This window comes from Mustela nivalis (genome assembly GCF_964662115.1).
Source record: "Mustela nivalis genome assembly, chromosome: 1".
Lineage (NCBI taxonomy): Eukaryota > Metazoa > Chordata > Mammalia > Carnivora > Mustelidae > Mustela > Mustela nivalis.
In genome coordinates, this window is record NC_139020.1 from 170,793,144 (window position 1) to 170,812,528 (window position 19,385).

Genomic DNA, 19,385 nt, shown 5'->3' on the forward strand with positions numbered 1-19,385 from the left:
GTCTGGACAGAGAACTTGGATTTCCTGACTCTTTCAGGTTCTGTGCTCTTTCTGTTACGGAAAGGGACATCTGTGAGTGAACATGTGAAGGGTCAAATGCAAATACTTCACACTTAAAATGTTCCAGAATGGAATCTGACTCTGTATGGAGTTGCTTTTTAGATGCCACACGGTTTTAAAGGAGACTATGACAGTGAGACTGAAGCAGGACCAATAGCCAAGCAGCCCCAAGAGAGGATTAAAGAATTGATTGTTGATAGTTGGTCTGTACACTACATAAGGCCAAGGGGATACCTGGCTGGGATACCAGGGAAGGATTTTCCAATCCCTTCCTTTTCTCTGCTGTGTTGGCCTTTTGGGAGAAGAGGTGAAAACTGCCTGGCTAAGTGTCTAACTGGATTTCATCTGTCCTGAGAAGGGCTCAAGGATTACTTAATGGTCTCCTTAAGATGTTTTCTTCTCTCAAAAAAATTACGTGCTCAAAAAATACAGTTGAAATGAAATTGGAGTATCCAGAATAATGAATGTGTTCTGAAGTAAGTTGTGAAGTTTTGTCCTTGTGAATAAATGACGGATGGTCCCAAGGGACCTTGTACATAACCATTATTACCAGTGAATATGGTGCACAAACTGGTCCAGCCAAGCTGCCACATCTGGAAAAATTACTTTTTACTTTTAGCTTCTGGTGCCTGCTGTTTGATTTCAATAAAAATGAGCTTTTGTTCCAGTGAAAGAGGACTATTGCCCCATTTGAGGTTGTTTTAAAAGCTGCAACAGGTTCTTTTGTCAACAGCATAGTATCTTGTAATGGCTTAAATTAGTTTCGTTTGAACATAAAAAAAGAAAATTTTTCTGAAGGAAGATGGAGGCCAAAGACAGAAAGCTGTGATGAATTTTGAAAGGTGCATTCAATTTCCTATGTAACTCCTGTCTTTTCCCTGCCACACAGGTATACATACATTTTTATGCACAGATACACAGCTTTTAGGCAAATATAGCCAATCTAATATTTACTGAGTCATTATCTTGTTCAAGGTATTAAACTACATGTTATGAGAGGTAAAGGGAGCTATCAGTTTTTAGGGAAGATGCTACATATACATGAGTTACATATTAATTAACTAATTAAACAAATATTAATGGAGTATCTCTGTGCTCGTGATTGAAATGCATAGTGAACAAAATTATATGCGGTCACTCGGCTCATGGAGCTTATAGTTTCGTGAGGGAGACAGTTCAGGTCAAATGCCCAAATAGACAAATGTGTAACTACAGCTGAGATAGTTGCCCTGAAAGAAAAGAATATGGTTCTTGTGTATGTGTAACAAAGGAACTAGTCCAAGATTATAGTGGTGGTTAGGGTATTAAAGGACTCTGGAGTCGAAACTGAAGGACTGTCACGAAGTGAAATGTGGTGAGTATATTAAGGAAGGAACTAACAAAAGATGTGATCAAGGGATAGGAAAAATGAGATTTGGGTTGGGAAAAGCAGAAAGACTTTGGTAGGAGGTGGTGGCTGTGTTCTAAAGAATGGGTTATGAGTTATATAAGTTTTGGGGCATTTAGAATCTCTGATATATATATATATATTTTTTTTTTTCATTCTTTTTTAATTGTGTTATGCTTTACCCACCACCAGGCTTACCCATCTCCCCACCCCCCTCCATTCTAAAACCCTCCATTTTTTTCATAGTCTCTCATGGTTAGTCTCCCACTCCAATTTCTCCCCCTTCATTTTTCCCTTCCTTCTCCTAATGTCCTCCATGCTATTCCTTATGTTCCACAAATAAGTGAAACTATATGATAATTAAATTTTTCTGCTTGACTTATTTCACTTAGCATCATCTCCTCCAGTTCCATTCATGTTGTTGCAAATGTTCATAAAGTGTACTTATTCATCCTTTCTGATAAATGAGTAATATCGCATTGTGTATATGGACCACATCTTCTTTATCCATTCGTCTGTTGAAGGGCATCTTGGCCCTTTCCATAATTTGGCTATTGTGGACATTGCTGCTATGAACATCAGCGTGCATGTGGCCCTTCTTTTCACTGCATCTGTATCTTTGGGATAAATACCCAGTAGTGCCATTTCTGGGTCATAGTGTAGCTCTATTTTATTTTCCAAGGGGTCTAAGCCCGTGGTCTCTGGCATATTGTTAATGACTCGTTCATTATTCTTCCTTTGCATTTCAGTTTTTTATCCAGTGATTGATTGATTTGTAAAACCCTGGAGTTCAGGTATATAAGGGTTCTATGTTACAGAAGGAACGAACGAAAAATAAAAACTCACATTTTAGAGAGTAATGTAGAGTCAAGAACAATGTCCTGTATTTTTTAGTATTATCCAAGTGTTTTCCAGGTGGTTATTACATATCACTTTAATAGACCAAGTAGCTTTCCTTATTTGTGACCTGACATTCTTCATCCTGTCTTCTAGACAAGCAGTTTTACAAAATGAATTAGACATTCTGGAATGTTGCCAATGGTCATGATTTATGTATAAGTAATTGATTACTAATTATAGTGAAAGTATCAAATTTTAAGAAAAATTACCTTATAAAATAGAACAGATTTAAGGTTACCCCATGGGAATACCATTTTCAATCTCTTGAATTCCTCAATCTTAATACTTTCTTGAGTAGGAACAAAAGGATCCATCCATTTTGTTTTCTGTTTCAGGAAACAGAAGGGAGAAATGCACATAGTCTCTTGTTCATTTTGTTAGTGCCAGAGTTTGTGGTATCAAGCATGGCTATGGAACTGACAGATGTGAATGTCATCTGTCACATGTTCCTGTTTTAGAGTCATTGAAGGACCATAAGCTTCTTGAGAGCATAGTCTGTGACTTAATTATTTCTTCTTCTCTTCAAAGAAATAAAATGCTACATCTGTTTGTTCATTCACTCACTCAACAAATGTGTTTTGTGGTTTTCTCTCTTCCTGTCTATCTGTTTAGCATTAAAGTGCTTGTGAGTGTGAAAGCAGGTGAGGAAGCTGACCAGGACAGGCAGTTTGGAGACTTGGCCCTGTCAAATTCTCTTCAGTAAGGAAGGAGTTATGTGCAAGAAAGACAGAAATAAAGTCATTGATGTATATCTATCAATATCTATATCTAGCCTCCATAACAGGTACTGGGGAATTAACTGTGAGGGAAGCATACAATAGCTGTCTTCATGGAACCGATATTTTCCTTGGGGAGTTAGAATGTAAGTAAGATAAATGAATGAAATTTTAAATGTGCTAGGGATAAAATTTATAGAGAAGTTAAAGGAAAAAGAGAGGAGAGGGATGTAACAGCCACGTGGTGATGGTGATGGTGCTTACACTTTTAGATGGATGGCCACTGACAGCCTCACTGAGAAGGTGATATTTACATTAAGACTTGAAGGAAACAAAGGTACATAATTGTTTACAGAGCATTTGTTGAGTGAATGAAAATTGTTCCGGTGAGTTGAGTGAATACAGATTGTTTACCTAGTGGACCAAACAGAGAAAGGAATTCAGAATATTATTTTTGCCTATTCCCTGAGGTCAAATGTCAATTTCATGGTGTCATAAAAAGCAGACTGGCTCTATCTGAACATGGGGAGTAGAAGGAATGGGGTGAAGGAAGGAATGGCCTGGCTGAGGCTTGAGGAAGGAAATGGTGGATGTAAATCACAGATGTTCGGGCAGAATGCTCACCTAATACTAGTTCAGAGGCTGGCTGGCACTCCATCCTCTCACAGGAGAAGGTCTCATAAGAGCTCTCACTGCCTTACCAGTCCTACACCTGTCATCATTTTTCTCCCTTAGATTATGCTTCCGTTTAGGAGGGTTTGTATTAGACCTTCTTAGAATCAAATAGGCATGTGCATTTTTTCCCTAATCAATCTCTCTATCATTAATTTCCCTTCGAAAACTTTTTCAGGCTGTTAACAAAAATAAATTATCAGTAATTGCTAGTAACGGCTGATTTGTCTGGGATTATCACTGAACTATAAAATGCAATTTAGAATCTCATTATGATTATTATTCCATTTCATTCACTAAATATGATGACCTTCTAATTTAGAAATTTAAGATGCTTATTAGATAAATGTTAAAATGGTGCTGTTATAATTGTGATGATCTTTTTCTAGTTTCTTTTCCATTTGCTTTTATAATATTTTGTTTTATTGCCATTGGGGAATGGGGTTGGGAGGTAATGGCCATTTCTCTTATTGTCTTCTCTAAAGCTGGACTTTAAAGAGACTTGCAAACTGTAAAATACTGCCACTCTTCTCATTATCTTAGTTTTTGAAAAAATAAAAGTTTTCAGAAAATTGTTTATATTTTATTTATATTAACATGTAATGGGTTTATGATTCTTATTTTTAAATGTGTTTATAAAGTTTTAAATTTTTCTTAATTTTAATTTCTAATATAGTAAATATCAATAGATGTAACTCTGAACAAAAGCTCTTTGGGTTCCTAGATAATTTTTAAGAGTTGAAGAGCTGTTGGTTTGAGGTCAAAAGTCTGGACATTGAAATCAGACTGATCACCTGTTACCAAGTACTAGGTGACCCTAAGCATTATATACGCACACAGTGCCAGTTACTTCACCTTTAAAAAGGAAAGATCATACTATCTATCTCATAGGACTATTTTGAAGTGTAACTAACAGAAGGTATGGGAAAAACAGTGCATGGCAAGTATTAGGCATTCAATAAATGTTAGCTATTATAATTTGCCCAGCTCTGTGTCTGGGAGTTCCAGAAGCTAAGGGATATCTGTCAGATTAATGCCTTGTTCAAGGTCATACAGAATCTGTACTGGGACCTGTCTTCTGATTCTCACTATCCTATATTGTATCTTCAATAACTTCATCAGCTGTTGGCTCCACAGTTACTCAGAGCAATAGAATAACACATTTTGTTTTCCCTTTCGAAATTAAGAAAAAAAAAACTTTTCTATTAGATGTTTTGGAAGTTAAAATGATCATAATCCTTCTACTTCATTATAATTGTATGACATTTGCAGTTCTCTAACCACTTTCAATCCAATTATCTTCAACTGTGTAAGGTAGTCAGAGTAGGTGATTTTGTCTCCATTTAATAGATGAGGAATTTTGGGGCTCAGGGAAGGTTAAATGACTTGCCTAACATTTAACGACAGATCAGGCATTGGATAGCAGGCTTTCTAACTCCCTTGTGTTATATTATGCAGCCGTTCAGCATTGTAAATATCATCTAATCCAACTTCTTAATTTTACAGGGGAAAATGAGTTCCAGAGAGGTGAAATGACTTTCCAAGGGTACAAAGTTCCCATATAAAGTGGAGAAGAAGCTAAAATACTAAATGTGATTTGGGGATTCTTGTATTTCTTGTTTTGGGTTTGAATTTACTAGAACTTAATGATGATAATTCCATTTTCTTCTGATTCTGGGTTGTATAAATAGTATAGGATTGTTGTTTTAGTGTTTTAAATATTACAGTTTGGGTAATGAATATTTGCCTCATCAGCTAGGTTATTTAATCTCCCTTGTTCCTGTGTTCTCTACGTTTAAAATCTCAGACTCATTGTATTGTGGATCTCTTTGGAGGTAATTGGCATTAACATGCACCAAGGGATACATCCATTGCTTCCCAGGACTGAGATTTACTTCAGACATTTGCAAATTTCAATTTTGTATACTTTTTTTGGTGTTTTGATGGTCTGTGTAGTTGTTGGATTTCTGGAAGAAGGAGGAGGAAAGGAATTATTGATTCTAATATCAAATCAGGCATTGGCAGATTTCAATTTTTATGCTTTTTTTGTGTTTGGGTGGTCTGTGTATTTGTTGGTTTTCTGGAAGAAGGAGTAAAGGAATTATTGATTCTAATATTAAATCATTGGGGCATTATCTATTTTTGTAGAAAGATGTACAAAAATTAGTCTAGGATGATTTTGGTAAAGTATAAGGAACATGGGAATGATTCAAAGAGTAAGAATGATTGAATGACTAAGACTTGTTCATTTAGAGGTGAGTTGGAGCAGCGTATGGGTAGAGAAAGATGAGTACTCATAGAAGCCTTCAACTTCTCTATTTTCTAACCTGGATCCCAAATTTATATTTTCCACTCAGCAAAACCATAGCCCTGAGTCGCTCATATCCACCCTCCTTGGAAGATAATTATTTTGAGAGTAGCTTTGTAGTCTCACAGAGCTTCCAAAGCAATTTATAAAGTAACTATTTCCAACCACATATATTTTTTCTCTACTTGAGTTTTGATAAATGTCTCATGTTCTTTGTCTCATTATATTAATAATAATTTAGTGCCTCAAACACCATGTTTCAGTTTCCCCTATTTGGTGATGCCTTTATTACCCGAGTGGCTCACTCCTAAGCTGTGTCTGAGCTTGCAATAAAGGAATGGATCTTCTATACTAAGATAGAAGATGGGCATAGGATAGATGGGCAATGTCCATTTCTTGAATAAATGGATCAAGACACATCATGTAAAATTTCATTAAATTTCATTGACTTATAGTCACTTGAAAATTCAAGATGGTCTGTTTGACACTTACCCGTTGTGTTGAAAACCAGGAAAGATGTGGGATTGGCATTTCTGGAGGAAAAATGTCCTCTCCTCATCTTTAAATGAGATAACAACGCACTATGTTTTTCTAAACTCTAGTGATCATAAGTGAGATTCCTCATTTTTGCAAGGTACCAAGAACATTAGCAAAAATTATATACCAATCTCTAAAATAATTTTGCAAAGTAGTAAGTGCATGGTGATAATATTCCTAATTTACAGAGTAATGTTGCTAATTTAATTTGAGAGAGGCTCTATGGACCAAAGATAATACATGCTAAGTGCACAAGTTGAGAAGATACCTAGATCTTCTGTTTCTTAGTCCTATGCTATGTCCACTTTATCACCTTACCTTGTTTCTGGAGAAGCTTTAGTTCTTACCAGTCAAGCAATTTAAGCATATATTGTTTTAGGTTTCTGCATATGGAAGAGTTTTATTATATGCAGATTCTCTCATATATCTCATATATCTTTGTGTAGTAACTAACAAAGCATTGTGTATTTGGTAGGCTTTCAAAGAATACTTTGTAAATATTGAAGTCAGATCTCTCTGAGTAGATGTCATTCCATTGGCTGCTATGACCACTGAGTGGATGATTGCACACAGGCAGATCAGAACCATCCAGTTGGTTCTTGTTATCTGAGGTTTTCTCTTTGGCAAATTACATTTCATGAAAATACCTGCTTTTGTGTAGCCTCCTCCAGTGATTCTTTTGGACCTGGTGGTTTGAAAAGAGCTTTGCCTTTTATGCCACTTGCATTTTCCTGGACTTCACTGGCGCAGTAATTAGGAGCAAGTAGTAGGGAGCTATGAATTTGCTGAGGCTCAAGGAAGGGTTGCCTCTCTTCCTTTGATTCCTGATTTCCAAAGATGGTAGAGTGAGGGCTAGTTACACAACAAATTTACTATTATTCTCCCAAATTACAGCCATTTAAAAAGTTCCATTTCCTCCACGAAGCCCTTCTCTTTTTGAAATAGCAATATTGTTTTTGTAAAAACTACTCATGCTCACTGTAAAAATTGAAACAAAATATAAAGTACTACGAAAGTAAAAATCAACCCAAATCCCACCACTCAGAGGAAACAAGTTAACATTATGGTAGACACACCACTAAGACCATCCCTAACCTCTTTGTTTTTGGAATACCTGTGTGGCCAAAATGTCATACTTGTTTCTGCTTTATATGTCTTACCTCTCCTAGATTATATACTCTTTTTTAATAGAAAGATAAAGACGATATCTCATATATCTTTGTGTAGTAACTAACAAAGCATTGTGTATTTGGTAGGCTTTCAAAGAATACTTTGTAAATATTGAAGTCAGAATTTAAGTTCTACTTTAAGACCCCAATTTTGGATGGTCTGCATTCTCCTTGGAACAGATTGCAAATGGAAGATAGTGATAGGAGAAGACTGGGGAAATTAGATGAAATCACGAAGCGTGTAGATTTTTCTTTGGGTTTTTTTTTTTTTTTGCGGGGGGGTGGTGTTTCACAGTCATGCTGGTATAGTCTCCAGGTGCCCTGGAGATGAGCTCTGGTCTGCTAATGCATTCTCGAAAGTCTAAATGAAACTCCTCACCATGGGTACTGAGCAGTGGCAATCAGCATTTGGGGTTTGATTGCTGAACTTTTGGTGCTTTTAGATTCCAGTGATTTTTAGCAATGTGTGTCTTGGCAAAAGGACAGCGTATTAGCTCAAATGTCATGTTTAAAGGGTAGGCGGCCTGTCTGTGAGGTTCCAATTGTATAGCCGCCAAGAAAGTTTGAATTACAATTTTAATAATAAGGCAGCTTGCGCTCTCTTAATCAAAAGTGAGGTGTTAGAACAAAGCTGAGTCCCAGCAGATAGCCCAGGATTTCAGCCTTTTCAGTCTGGGTACATTTATCCACAGGGTGCACTCTGATCCAGCAGAAAGGCCTAGACCCAGGAAACTTCTAGGTATTTTCTAAATAAACTTCTTAACACTCGGCCTCCAAGAGGAAATTTAAGCATATGGACTCCTGCCAGGCAGTGAGCCAGTCTGGTCATTTATCTGCTGGGCACTTATTACACAGAAAAAGAGTTTAAATAGACATAGATTTTATCATCTAAAATAGACTGGCTTACCCAGTTGCACTTGTCAAAAAGGCCCTCCTTTTCTTTCTTTTTTTTTTTTTTTAAAGATTTTATTTATTTATTTGACAGAGAGAGATCACAAGTAGGCAGAAAGGCAGACAGAGAGTGAGAGGGAAACAGGCTCCCCGCTGAGCAGAGAGCCCGATGTAGGGCTCGATCTCAGGACCCTGAGACCATGACCTGAGCCGAAGGTAGAAGCTTTAACCCACTGAGCCACCCAGGTGCCCCAGGCCCTACTTTTCCATCTTTCATTTTTCTGTAGTGAAATCATACCCATTCTCTCTCTATTCTACCCAAGCATAATGTAATCTCTCTCTTTCTCCTTTGAGCCTTTATTTCTTAAGAGTTCATAAAGATAACATTGCACAATTAAAATAGGAGCAATTGAGTTGGTTATTAAATAGTATTAGTAATTTTAAATTCGGCATTTTATAGTTTTCTCTCACTTCATATAAGCAATCTTTGTGTCAGACCTTTAGATTCTGACCGAGTAAATCTGTTAGAAATTTTTAAATTTAATTTAAATTTATTCTATTAGAATGCAAGTTGGTGCAGCCAATTTGGAGAACAGTGTGGAGATTCCTTAAGAAATTAAAAATAGAGCTTCCCTGTGACCCTGCAATTGCACTTTTGGGGTATTTACCCCAAAGATACAGATGTAGTGAAAAGAAGGGCCATCTGTACCCCAATGTTCATAGCAGCAATGGCCATGGTCGCCAAACTGTGGAAAGAACCAAGATGCTCTTCAATGGGCAAATGGATAAAGAAGATGTGGTCCATATACACTGTAGAATATTATGCGTCCATCAGAAAGGACGAATACCCAACTTTTGTAGCAACATGGATGGGATTGGAAGAGATTATGCTGAGTGAAATAAGTCAAGCAGAGAGAGTCAATTTTCATATGGTTTCACTTATTTGTGGAGTGTAAGAAATAACACAGAGGACTTGGGGAGATGGAGAGGAGAAGGGAGTTGAGGGAAATCGGAGGGGTGGTGAACCATGAGAGACTATGGACTCCGAAAAACAATCTGTGGGTTTTGAAGGGGCAGGAGGTGGGAAGTTGGGCCAGCCTGGTGGTGGGTATTATGGAGGGCATGTATTGCATGGAGCACTGGGCGTGGTGCATAAACAATGAATTCTAGTACACTGAAAAGTAATTTAAAAAATAAAAAATTTAAAAAAAATTTTTAAAAATTATTCTATTTTCATTTAAAATTTTTACTTTTTTATTTTAAAATAATTTCAGACATAAAAAAATTGCAAATATCATGCAAAGAATTCTCATATATCCTTTACCAGGTTCTCTAAATGTTAATGTTTTCCCACATTTGCTTTAGTATTATCTACTTCTATACAGTTTTTCTACTTAGTTGTTCAAACATTGCAAGCATGATCCCTTTCAGGAGAATTGTAGACAAAGACAAACATTTATTTTTACAGTTATGTGTTGAAAGCTTTTCCTACGTGTTCAGTATATAATGATAGTAAAATAATAAAACACTACTAACACTATTAGCGTTTAACATTGATGGAGTAAGTGCTGTATGCCACATATGCGCTTATGTATCAGTCAGGGTCCCACTGGAAAAACAGCCAATGGGATATTTCTACATGCCATATATAAATATATATGTGTATGTGTACACACACACACAAGGAATTGTCTTCTGTGACTGTGGGTCCAAAATCTGTAGGTGAAGCCACTGGGAAGGCTAGAAACTCTCAAATGGAAAATGATACTGCAGTTCCCAGGTGGGATTTCTTCTTCCTCAGGGAAAACTCAGTTCTCCTTTTCTTCCTTTCAAATGACTGGATCGGGTCCACTCATAACAATCTCTTTTACTTAAAGTCAGCTGACTATAAATGTGAACCACTTCTACAAAATACCTTTGCAGCAACATCTAGTTTAGTATTTGATTGATTAATTGGGAATTAGAGGCTAGCCCAGTAGACACGAACAAACTAACCTTCACATAGTGTCCAATGTATTACTCATAACTCTGTGACAGAGGGCATTATTATCTCTATTTTATAATTGAGGAAACTGAGGGAAAGTAATTTGCGCACAGTTAAATTAAATAGTAAGTAGCAGAAGTATAATCTGAGCCCATATGTTTTGGCTTCATAACCCTTTCTCTTGACTACTCTAGTATATTCTCTCCCCAAGAACTAAATAATTGGCCATCAGCTTCTTTGCAACATCTAAAAAGAACTCAGATGTATAAAGTAAATAACCAACAAATTTAATTCAACAATAAACATTAATCAGTTTTACTCTGTGCTGGGAACTATGCCAGGTAATAAAAATACAATGACACAAACTCCCTCTCAAGAAGCCCATCTAACTAGAACCAGGTGGTGAAGTATTATTGCTGCAAATGAAGCAGAAAGAGCACTGACCTGGGGAAATAAGTGGTCTGAAGTTTAGGAAAATGGAATTCTGGTCCTGGCTGCTACAAAGTACCATCCTACCCTGGCCTGCTGAATAAAGGCTACATTAGGCAAATAACATAACTCTTTTTTTTGGACTTCAATTTCTTTATCTGCAAGATATGAGGAATCAAAGTTTGATAACTGAGGTTATCATTCCAACAGGCTTGAACTCATCATTACCAAAATATGTGCAGTTGTTAGACTAAGGATTTGTTGTGTATTACCTCATTGAATCCTCACAACTCTTTTCATTCCATTTTACAGATGAGCCAACTGAGGTAAGATAATTTAGTAACTTGGTAAAGGTTACCAGCTAGAAAGTGGAGGAGTCTGGAGTTGAACCTAGATAATATGGCTTTGAGTTCAAATTCTTAACATCTGTCTTATACTTCTCTGAAATGTATTGGGAAGGTCTTAGCAAAATTTGAATATGTGATCTCTGGTTTACAAAGCCACTGCTTTAATAATGCTTGAACATAAACAGCCTTTACAATATATATATAAAATTATCAAGTACAAATGTGTTTCATGATATATGTGTTTGTTTCTATTAAAATGTATGTTATGTATGTGTATGCTTAATGTAAAATCTATACTTTTTCCTTTTCATACAATTGTTTGGGTGCTTAAGCAGAATTTAATGCCTATCAGAAAATTGATAAAAATCTGGATTTTGTCCAGTGTTTTACATTCTGCCTTGAGATTTTGAAGCAGGGCTTCCACTCATGCTGGACTCAATTAAAAAAAAAAAAAGTTGGTTAAAGTATTATCATAGGTCTGTTTATTTGTAAAAAAAAAAAAAAAAAAAAAAAAGTTTTAAAAAGTATAATCATAGGTCCAGGGAGTCTGAATTTAGGGAAGGACTTGGAGAAAGATAAGCTGGGAAATGCACCTCAATACCACCTTGGCCAAGATACAAGAGGAAGTGAAAGGCTGCTGATATGACCATTGTGGATCATAGCCTAATAAACTCTTTGAGGTCTGCTGAAAAAATAATTGTGTGATCTCTTGGTATCCAGCTCTGGCATTCATTACTAAAAATCTGAATTATGATAATAAAGCAAACGGAACATGCATTTTGTGAAAGGAACTCCAGAGTGGTTAGTTTGCACCAAAGCTGTCAAATCTAGAAGGAAAGAGGGGCATCTGGGTGGCTCAGTTGATTAAGTGGCCATTTTGGGCTCAGTTCATGATACTGGGGTCCTGAGATTGTCCACTTCTAGCTCCCTGCTCAGCAGGGCATCTGCTTCTTCCTCTCCTGCTCCTCTCCCTTGCTCATGTTCTCTCTCTCTCTTTCTCAAATTAATAAATAAAAATCTAAAAAAGAAAAAAAACTAGAAAGAATTGCTGCTTGTGACATCCACTGAAGTATGGGTAAAAGTGGTCCTCACTGCTGGAATCATAGGACTCTTTGGGAGTAACTGATGTGTGGGGATTGATTAGATTCTAATTGCTTTATTTTATGAATGAAGAAGTTGAAATCTAGAGAGCAGTGACATGCCCAGGTTTGCATGCAGATCATGAACAAAGTCGGGGCCCCAACATGCTGTTCCTTGAGGTCCTTCCTTCAGTTTTGAAGAGACAACAAATGTGATTTAGGGAATGTCCCCAGATTTCCACAGCCTCAGTTTCTCCATCTGTATGTTTAGAGAGATGCAACTAGGTCAGAAATATTGTGTACATGAGCTATTGCGACTTCATCAAGATAAAAACCTTCTGCACAGAGAAGGAAATAGTCAACAAAATTAAAAGACAACCAACAGAATGGGAGAAGATATTTGCAAGTGACATATCTGATAAAGTGTTAGTATCCAAAATATATAAAGAACTTATTAAGTTCAGCATCCAAAAAACAAATAATTCAGTTAAAAAATGGGCAGAAGACGTGAGTAAACATTTTTCCAAAGAAGGCATCCAGATGGCAAAAGACACATGAAAAAATGCTCAACATCACTTATCGTCAGGGAAATACAAAATACAAAAATACAAATCAAAACTACAAAACTACCTCACACTCATCAGAATGGTTAAAATTAACAACACGGGAAACAACAGATGTTGGCAAGGATGTGGAGAAAGGGGAACCCTCTTTGACTGTGGGTGGCAATGCAAACTGGTGCAGCTCCTCTGGAAAACAGTATGGAGATTCCAAGAAAAGTTAAAAGCAGAAGTACCCTTTAACCCAGCATTTGAACTACTAGGTGTTTACCCAAAGGATACAAAAATACTGATTCAAAAGGATACATGCATCCTGATGTTTATAGCAGCATTATCTACAATAGCCAAATTATGGAAACCAAATTATGGAAGAGCCTAAATGCCTATCAACTGATGAATGGATAAGAAGATGTGGTAGATACAGATATATAGATATGGTATATATACATACACACAATGGAATATTACTCAGCTGTCAAAAATGATGGAATCTTGCATTCACAAAGCCATGATGGAGCCAGAGTGTATTATGCTAAGCAAAATAAGTTGGTCGGAGAAAGACAAATACCATGTGGTTTCACTTGTATGTGGATTTTAAGAAACAAAACAGATGAACATAAGAGGAAAAATAGAGGCAAACCAGAAAACAGACTGTCAACTAAAGAGAGCAAACAGGTTTATTGGAGGGGAGGTGGGTGGTGGAATGGGTTAAAAGGGTGATGAGATTAAGGAAGGCATTTGTGTGATGAGCATTGTGTGTTCTATGTAAGTGATCAATCACTAAATTCTAAACCTAAACTAATATTACTTGGTATGTTAACTAACTGGAATCTAAATAAAAACTTGAAAAAGAAAAAAGAGAAAGAAATGCTGTATACATGTCATTATTGCTATCTCTGTCTCCTTCAGGATGCATAGCAGATACCATGAATAGCTTATGGCCAGTACGTAATAATAATAATATGTCAAGTAGACTATGCTAGATGTTCCAGTAAATACATTATATACATTATTACATTGAACTCTCACACTTAAACTATGAGATAGTTTTATTATCCTCATTTTATAAATTAGAGAAGTGATGGTTAGAGAGATTGAGTAACTTGGTCAAGGTTACACCATCAGAAAACAGTGAAGCAAGACTTTGATCCTTGGAAATTTAACCTCAGAGCCCATATTCTTGAGTACTACATCATATTGCCAGAATAGCATATGGGTTTCTGCTTCTACCTCCCTTTACCTATCAGACACACCCCCCTTCCTAATGTCCTTAAAATCCTTCTCATCTGATTGCCCCATGCAAACACCATTTGATCAGATCAGAGTGAGCATTTAAAATAAACTTTTTAAAATTGTCCCTGAATTAGATAATCTCTAAGGACTCTTTTGATTCTAAGATTTCCATAAGTAATTTTAAGGGTTGAAGAAAGACATTATTTAATATTTACCTAAACTTGCATATAGGGTATTTTGGCTGGCTGAGCTGGTGTCCCGGATGTTTATGTTTCTTGGGCTGACACTGAACTGCTATGGTTAGAGTGGGAAGGACTGAAAAGGATGAAATTGCTCACCAGACACTTTGAGGTAGCTCAAGTAGAACTGCTCTAGAGTCCAGATGACAAAGAATGTCACTTGGGAAAGGTCATTCCCTTTGAGACTAAGAAACCCATGCCACCAAGGACACTCACATGCAATGTCTTTGGCAAAACATTGCCATGTTTGTGATAGACACATGCAGAGACTCCTTTAGGAGACTATGGTAGTACAAACTCTAGATTCACACTGCCTGGGTTCAATTGCTGGCTCTGCTATTGATTAGCTGATGGCTGGGGACTAGTTATTTAATCCCTCTGTGGCCTTGTTTCCTCACATACAGAAATGGGATAATCACAGTATCTAACTCATGGGTTGTTGTGTGGATTGAGTTGATATACGCAAATAACTTAAGACAGTGTCTGGTATATAATAATCACCAGAAAAGTATCGATCCATTTATTGTGTTATACATTTTTTTAAAGCTTTCTAATAGAGTTCTTAAAAGCTCTAAATTGTAAATCATTTCTGTAACTAACAAAACAAGAATCTAATTACCTTATTCATCAAGCTGACTTTTGCTATGTTGTTTAATACTTGGAGATGGAGTGGTAGATTAACAGGGAGTTGATAGTTTACAGATAGGTTAGTAAGCTTGACCTATTCATTGCCCTGGTGCTCACTACCCAGTATTTTCTTTGCCTGGTATACCCACCTTATATCTGTCTGGTTTGGTTTCGGGGAATGTCCATAAATTTAACCTTTGTGCCTGCTTAGATTGCAGCACCGCTTTGAGAAGGATTCCGGTGTCATGTTTGGGCTCAATGAGAAATAGAGCCATCTGCAGTCAGGAATGTCTGCCATAAGTGTGGGAAAGTGAGAAGCTGCATGCTTGTTATCAGGTTGACCACATAATGTGTGAGAACCAGTGCAAAATAAAAATGTAGGCACACTCATTCAAAAGCGGGAAAAAAGGATCATTACATATATGAAAATATAAAGCTTTTTCCTTTCTTCCATAGTCTCTATGTCTTGATTTGTCATGGTATTTTTATTTGCTATTTAATATTGTTCTAAATTTTAAGATGTAAAAAGATGTAAAAATTTGAATTAGTTGAATGAATTTTACCATTCATCTTGTATTGTTCAATGCCAGTTTTAAATACAAATATAAAGACATTTAACTTATATACAAAATCACCCAAATTACTCAATTTGTTTTTCATAGCTTGTACATATATGTTCTTATCAGAGCACTGAAAATGTTTCACAGAACTGTATCTACTATTATTGTTTCTCTTCTTGGAATGCAGTCTATCAATACTCTCTACTTTAGGCTTACCGATGACAGAAAGAAAAAGAAATATGGTTACCTCTATCTTTCCCTTTTCTTCTGTGTCCTCATTTTTAACACGAATCGTTGCCTAATACAGGAAATTAGCTAAATAAGGAAGGATATGATAGGGTTCATTGGTTGTTCATGTTTCTTAGGATGCTCCTGTTTTCTTCAGTGTTCGGAACAACTTCTGGTTCAAATGAAAATTGTGGCACCTTGGGGCTGTTCACTTACTCGGTTGTAGTTATATCATACTGAACGTTGTACTCACTTTGCGTCTTACTGAACTCCTACACATTGCGGGTCTGCTGGAATGCTGTACTCATAGTGTATTTTGAGCACAATATGCAAATGGAGTGGCAAGAAATGGAGGTAGACACTTATATTGCATATTACACATATTTCTTCTGCTCCTGCACATTCTCCATTGTCCCAGCACATTTCACTTAAAAAAAAAAAAAAGTAAGTTCAAAGATAAAATTACTAAGGATTTCAAGTTAGGATTATAGCAAGTATGGGGCCCTTCTGATCATCATGTGACTGCACAGGTCACATCTCTATGAAACGGACTCTGCTTGCATTTGCTGGTCAAATACTATCTTCCTTACAGGATCCCAAGACCTGGCTCCTTCTTGGAAGATTTTTTTTTTTTTTTTAGAAGAGGCCATGTCTCTGATTTCATGAGCATGAAGACTGTAATTTGATAACCCATACATAATGGTAAATCTTTTTTTTTTTAATTAACATATAGTGTATTTGTTTCAGGGGTACAGGTTTGTGAATTATCAGCCTTTTAAAAAAATTTTTATTTTATTTTTTCAGTGTTCCATTGTTTCATTCAGTGTTTCATTGTTTATGTATCACACCTGGTGCTCCATGCAATACATGCCCTCCTTAATACCCACCACCAGTTTCACACATTGCCTCTGCCCCCTCATCAGTCTTAACACCATTCACAGCACTCACCATAGCACATACCCTCCCCAATGTCCATAATCCAGCCACCCTATTCCCCCCACCCACCCTGGCTCTCCAGCAACTCTCTGTCTCCTGAGATTAAGAGTCTCTTATGGTTTGTCTCTCTACTGATCCCATCTTGTTTCATTTTTCCTTCTCTTCCCCCTATGACCCCCTGTCCTGCCTCTCAAATTCTTCATATCAGAGAGATCATATGATAATTGCCTTTCTCTGATTGACTTATTGTGTTTAGCATAATACGCTCTAGTTCCAACCACATCACTGCAAATGGCAAGATTTCTTTTTTTGATGGCTGCATAGTCTTCCATTGTATATATACACCACATCTTCTTTATCCATTCATCTGTTGATGGACATTTAGACACTTCTTAGAAGACTGGCTTGATTATGATAGACAAAATTGATCACTACTGCTGGATCACTGTCCTGGATTTCTGTAGAACTCACCTTTATTTCCCTGTTACATACTATAAACTGTCTTTTGTGATTAGTTATTTCTTGACATGTTCTTTCTCCCCATAACATTATAAACTTCTTGGGACAAAGTTACAATAATGGCTTTATATATCATGCAAGATTGGTCTTGCTGAGGTTTGAATCACAGTTCTATTGACTTATTGGGTATTAAAATATAATATTTGGTTGCTATTATTATTATTATTCTCAAAGAGTTCACATACTGGAATCATATTGCCAGTGCTCAAGTTGTTAGTTCCTAGCTATGACCTAGGACAAGATACTTGTATTTGTCTTGATTTTTCTTTTTCTCTTCCTTTTTTTTTTTTTTTAAAGCTTTGTTTATTTGAGAGAGAGAGAGGGAAGGAGCACTAGCATGTGAGTAGGGAAGGGGCAGAGAGAGAGAATCTTCAAGCAGACTTCCCACTGAATGCTGAGCCCAACTCAATCTCATGATCTATGAGATCATGACCTGATTTGAAACCAAAAGTTGGACGCTTAACTAACTGAGCCACCCAGGTATCCCTTGTCTTGTGTCTTGATTTTACTTAACATTTTGTGATAAGAATTAAATGCTGTAATTTAATGTTTTCTAAGAGTACAGAGTGTCTGTCACATGACAAATTTTAGTTGTTGTTGGTTCTTCTTCTTACTGTTATTATCAGTTTTGTTCCCAAGAGTGCCATTCTGGTCATTTTCGAGATGAGGAATATGAGGGACATTGAGAGGACGCAGCCATCCAGTTGAAGACCTTTTATCTTTAGAGTGGTATAATCCAATATGGGTTAACCATGTGCAGCTATTGAATACTTGAAATGTGGCTGGTCTGAACTGAGATGTGCTATAAGTATGAAATGCACATTGGATTTTTGAGGACTTTGTTTATTAAATAAAGAATGTAAAAATCCCACAAATATTTTTATATTATATTTTATATTACATGTTGAAATGATAACATCTTGGACATATTGGGTTAAATAAAGTACATTATTAAAATTAATTTCATCTGTGTTCTTTTTGAATTTTAATATATGAAAGTTTAAAATTACTAATATTGCCTCATTATATTCCTATAATATAGGAACTGTAGGGACTGACAATTGGAGGTGAAGCCATCTTTAAGTACATATTCCACTGAGTGAAATAATAAAGCTCTTTAAATTCCTTGCTCATCATGATCTTTCAGATTTAATTTTAATGACCACAGGAGGGAATTTGGGGTTTTACTTATCAATGTAAAAAAATTTTAAAGCTGGTAATCGGTTTGCTTCTCAGATGAACTTAATTCTCTTTGACAGGAATCTGAGAGGCTTTCTATTCCTCCATGTGGTCTTAATGGCCTAAAGAAGAGAACAAGCTTTAGAATGGAAGGTTTGAATCTCAGCTTCCTTGTTTAGCTGTGTGACGTCAGGCAAACTATTTAGCCTTTTGTGTCTCAGTTTATCTGAGAAAGAGGACAATAATATCTGCTGAGTGGGATACCTGCTTTCTGGCCTAGCTTGTTCTATATTTGGGAGGATGACTTGTGAACTGTGTCAATCGCCATTCTTGCCCACTGGTTTCAGGTTCAGTTTAGACAGTGGGAGTGGGTACCCTATGGGCATCAGGATTCTGGGAGAGAAGTAAGTGGACAAACTTTTCTGGTGTGAATATAGATATTTGTATTCCATGTTAATGTATAGAGCATCCATTGTGAATGAGGCTGTAGGTAACCAGGTGAACCAGATGCCCATTCTTTGGATGTCCCAGTACTTGCATGGTGGGATCTTTTACAAATGGCTCAAGGGCAAGGAGAGATTATTATTCAGGAGCTCAACAACATAGAAATTCCTTTTAAATACTTGGTGTCCAACCTGCTCACAACAGAGGATAATGTTAAACTCCCAGCTACTTGTGACCATTCTTTAGAGGGAACAGATGGCCACTTGGTGATAGATTAATTATGTTGGACCTCTTATTTCATGGAGTGGACTTTGATTTGTCTTCAAAGGATAAAGACATATTTCGTGTGTATATATTCTTTCCCTGCTCTCTATTCTTCTG